At 40.2% G+C, this 5,118-nt stretch overlaps 1 protein-coding gene across 1 annotated transcript in view; it reads right to left on the bottom strand.

The window, feature by feature from the left end:
• LOC108761684 (AF4/FMR2 family member 4-like) overlaps positions 1-5,118 on the bottom strand; it is an 89,744-nt gene that overhangs the window by 70,268 nt on the left and 14,358 nt on the right. The gene's annotated exons all lie outside the window — the stretch shown is intronic.

The following is a 5,118-nucleotide window of genomic DNA, read 5'->3' as shown; positions in this document are numbered from 1 at the left end:
TCATTCAGGTCCGATCTTTTAATAGATCGATTTCAATCAATCCGATTTTAAATCGATTCAAAAATCGATACAATTAATGGAGATCGCACATCCCTAATACAGAGTCACAAAAGATTCAAATTCGAATGAAGACATCGACTCATATAACAAGAATAATAACAAGGAGATTACGATGCTTTTATAGAAGAAGACCTCTTTTTATTTGACGGTGATAGATCAGAAACTAAAGACATAAACTATAATCGAATCTCTAATAGAGTCACGTTTTGGCAAGAATTTTCATTAATATATAATACTGTCATATGTATGACAGGAGTGGCACCCAGTTGGACACGGCTCAATTGGACACGAGCCACTCACAGCACTTGAGACTACAAAGCTCCTAAGCACCGGTCGCTGTGATTGGTGGTGTCCAATCGAGACATGGTCAATCGGGATCACTCCGTATGACAGTAGTATATTCGATTTCGAAGAAACTTGAAGACACGATAATATCTCTGAAACAAGCGCATAGATGACGAGCGGCGGTTAAAACTTATTGAAGATGACTCAGGTTCATAACTTTGACAACATATGTCAAGGTCATTGAAATCAGTGAGGTCGTCGGTAATACATGCAGTTTTACCTAGATCTTTTTAAACCCTACAACTTTTGTTTGATTTTTCCGTATCTTTTATAATTTTCGAAATATTTCGATGTCAAAGTTAAAATGGAACACGCTATGTGTATATACAGGGTGTCCCATTTTAATGTCCCACCCCAAATAACATTTTTATTTTTGATCTTAGAAAAAAATGTTTCAGACAAAAGTTATATGGCTTTGAGGGAGACATAAGATGGTGTCATTAGTTTGACCTTGAATAGTGGCTTGAAGGTCACGTGAAGGTACTTTTTAATTTCTTATACGGAACCCCCTACTTTTTATTGCAGACTCTTGTAGCTTGCCTCAAGAACTTTCCAAAATACTATAATGAAATCATTTTTTATTAAATACTTTTCGAGTTATAAGGCTTGCAATTTACAGCACCACCGGCATTAGCATTATCCAAGGTGTCCGACAGACGGCTAAAATCTCTTGTATGTTGTTCAAGATCATGATTTGGATAACATTTGTCAAGATCAAGGCCATTGGTGATTGTACCGCTTATTTTCTTTTTTATTTAGAAATGTAATTTTTAGTGCAAAAATGAAAATAAGAGAAATAATCTCCAACATTCGATCATCGCAAGGGATTAACCAAGGCAATGAAAGAAGATGGCCACTCTACGCCAACGTACTGGCAAGAAACCCCATTACGGAAGGATCCCTTCGGATTCCTGGCTTGAAGCGGAGGCGACCGGCTACAGGAATACCTCCACTGATGCGAGCTTCCCGCATAAAGAAAATCAGGGATAGCCTCATTAGCGGCCAAAAGAGTCCTGCCGCCGAGTTGAATCCCGCGTGCAAGAATACACTCGACTGACGCGGTTCGCGTTATTCGCGCAGCACGCAAGACCCATGAGCCAATTAGCCCGCGATATAGCCCACCATGGAAAATCGCGATCGCCTGCGTGCCCCCGAAAGTATCGGTGTCCGCTACTTGTGCTGTGGCTGCCCTAGCGAATAGGTGACGAGGGACGCACGAGGTGCCGAGCTATTGTCATGCCGAGGAGCAAAGAATCTTCCGTGGTGAGACAAATACCTCTAATTTGTGAAGTCACCAATTTCCATGTCAGGTAAGTCGCATATAAATGTTGTCGTCGAGTCTCATTTTATAAGACTACTTTGTAAGCGTGCCGACTGTGTTATTGCGTCAGATTTTTCGCGTTGTGTTCAAGTTTCGCGCCGTTTCCCTCGACTCTGCGTTTCAATATTTTTGAGGTAGTAATTCTCCATGCCCGCCAAAGCTAGTTTAGTCATTATCGTATAGTACTGTCGCGTCTTAATTAGTGTTGTTCGTATTGAAAATTCTATGTAATAGTGTCCTCGCGTTTTTTATTAATATCCGAAATTCCGTTAAGATTGTTCGAAATCCTCGCGGTCGAGCTCATACCATGTTTACTGCAGTTCAATAGCCACCTTCTTATCTTGGTGATCGAGTTCGCTAACTACCGCTGGTATGAATGTAAGAATTGCTCTTTTTACAGCATGAGTTCTTGCCACCGAGAACTTTCTTTAATCATTGTCGCGCTATCGAGAACTTGACGAGGAAATATTATGATGTTAACGCTTTTCTATCGCGTATCATTGCTGTAATCCTAGCGAACGTCTATGAACGAGTATCGGAGATTGATAGAATATTTGTTATTTCTTGTTATTAAACTCTGTGTAATTTACCCTAGTCTCTCTCTGAAAATCCAATCATTTTCAAAGAATCTCCCCCCTCTACCAAAATCGTGGCTAAACAGTCGATTATCAGAGCCGTCGGTGTTCACGATTACTTTGAGCCTATTTTGGAATATATTTCCATTAATTCTGCGAAAGAGTGACGCGCTCTCTCATGCTTAGCGCCCAATTATTAGTGTTATGAGTGAAAGTAGTATGAATTTTCGGGATTATTTGATGTAGCGTCTATTCTAACATGAGTATCAAATGATTATTATCTGCGAAAATCTGGAATAACCTTAATCGTGAAGTTGCACCACGCTCATGAGTGCGGTTGCAGTGTGTGTGCGTATGTGTGTGTGTGTGTGTGTATTTTTCAGTACCGCATTTTCTCATGTAGATAAAAATAGTTGCCAATAAAAAAAGACAGTACTAAAAAGTAAATAAAAAATTCTGAAAAAATTCTTATAGCTCTATAAGAAGAAAATAAACAATTTTTATCTTTTACTGTTTTTCTGTAAAATTGATACTACTCGAGTAAAAAATTATTAAAAATGAACATTCGGCGATTTTTAGTTATTAATATCTTGTTAACTATTGCGAAAATTGCAAAATGGTAGAGGACTTTTCGACTCAGTTTAGTCCAGTCTACCTACACACGAAATATTGGCGGTCATTCTGGGATACCCTTTATACATACATACGTATATGTATACATCGAGGAGGTAACCACTCAAAAAATAGATGTATACCTGGACTTCGGACTTCAAGACTTCACTGGACTTCACCGGAATTCATTGGAATTCATGAATTCGTCGGACTTCGCTGGACTTCATCGGACTTCATCCGGAATTCATCGGAATTCATCGGACTTCATTGGAATTCATGAATTCATCGGACTTCTCTGGACTTCACCGGACTTCACCTGGACTTCACCGGACTTCACCTGGACTTCATCGGACTTCACCTGGACTTCATCGGACTTCATCCGGAATTCATCGGATTTCATCGGAATTCATCAGACTTCATAGGACTTCACCTGGTCTTTATCGAACTTTACCCGGAATTCATCGGACTTCACCTGGAATTTATCTGACTTCATCAAAATTCGTCGGACTTGATCAGACTTCATCGGACTTCATTGGACTTCACCGAACTTCATCGGACTTCACCGAACTTCATCGGACTTCTGACAGATTGTACACCGGAATTCAAGAGTGATTACCCCCTCGGTATACATATAACACACAAAATTTGAAATCCCAATACCAAAAAGGAGCTAGGTGAATGAAAGTTATACAGAATGTTTGTTTACATGAGTTATTACATTGATATCAGTTACAAGGTCAAAACTTATAGGATGCAAGTGTAGCATTACGACGAATGCGGAATGAAATTTTTCATTAGATACGTGTGGAGCTGTTCGTAAGTGTTAGTGTCATTGTGAAAGACTATGATAACGTGTGCTACGACTGTACAGAATCCTTCGAAGGCGACAACAAACTATATATCAACAATTAACCCATTTTGAACAAGGCCTTCGAGAGTGGATTATCATTTCACGATATCACAAGAATGGGTCGTGACGTCTCTACTGTGTACAATTGTTGGTAACAATAGTTCCGGGAAGGTACTACTCCCGATACCGGGATCCGCCCTTACGATAAAAAAAAACTTTCAATTTTGTGTGCTAATACGCAAATTTAAGTGTTTACCATCAAACTACAGTGTTGACCGTCAATATTGGGTTGAGAGTTTAATATAATTGTTGGATCTCAGTTGAGGGTGATCGTGAATATTCACCTTGGTGTAGACACTAAATTTGAGTGTCGTTTGTGTTGACCATCAATGTTGAGTATGGTTGAGTGTGACCATCAAATCCGGTGAATAGTTTGATGTGTATACCCAACCGCGGTTTACTCTCAACACATATATAACACTCAGTAGACGAGTGTAAATCTTAAACGGCTTAAACCTTTGAGTGTAATCCAATGTGAAACAAGGATAAAATACACAGGGGTATCCAGATAATGTTTCCGAACACAGCCCTATTGAGATATACATCACAGTTATACATCTACTAACATTTAGTGTTCTTGGATCATCGAAGCAGCAGTTCCCGTACAATTGCATAGGTTAAGCATTGTTGGCTGGGGTACAAGATTGGATGAGTGACCGCTTAGAAAAATAAAGAAATTTGTAACGATGCACTTCCGAGAACAGCACCTTTCTCGTTAAATTAAAATAGAATGTGCACAGATACCAATCGAAGTCACGCGAAAGCGGCCAAATACCGCCAATCGCTGCCCCTCATGAGATGTCTCGTATAGACATGTGGGAGTACAAATTGCCGGGAATCCGCGAATCGAACCGAACTATAACGAGACCGCGCCGCTGGCAAAATTTGCAAAGTATAAATGACAACTCATTTGATTAGAACGGCTTTTTGCCTGATATCCTGCCTAAGATCCAGATCCTATAAGTACGCTAGCAACCCTAGTCCGTTATCTGATTTAAGAATCCGGTTGATGACGAGTCCTGAAGGTGAAACGTACTTCACCTCCATTGAGCGTTCTCAACATCGTTCGAAACCGTTTCCCGCTGTTTCCGCTGAGTAGACGAGACAAGGGGGTAGAGTGTACTCTCTGCCTCCGTCGAGTGTTTTTGACAGTCGAAAGGCAAATTCCTTATACACGACGTGATGTGCATAAACCAAGGAGTGGAGTGTTCTTTGCTTCTGCTAAATGTTCTCAGCTGTCGATCGCAAAATAAACTTGCATTACGGTACACTATAAGCCCGTATCAGACTACCGA

The sequence above is a fragment of the Trachymyrmex cornetzi genome, unplaced genomic scaffold, assembly GCF_001594075.2.
Source record: "Trachymyrmex cornetzi isolate Tcor2-1 unplaced genomic scaffold, Tcor1.1 scaffold1094, whole genome shotgun sequence".
NCBI lineage: Eukaryota > Metazoa > Arthropoda > Insecta > Hymenoptera > Formicidae > Trachymyrmex > Trachymyrmex cornetzi.
Note: the sequence above shows the minus strand (reverse complement) of the source record. Positions and strands in the feature narration are given on the sequence as shown.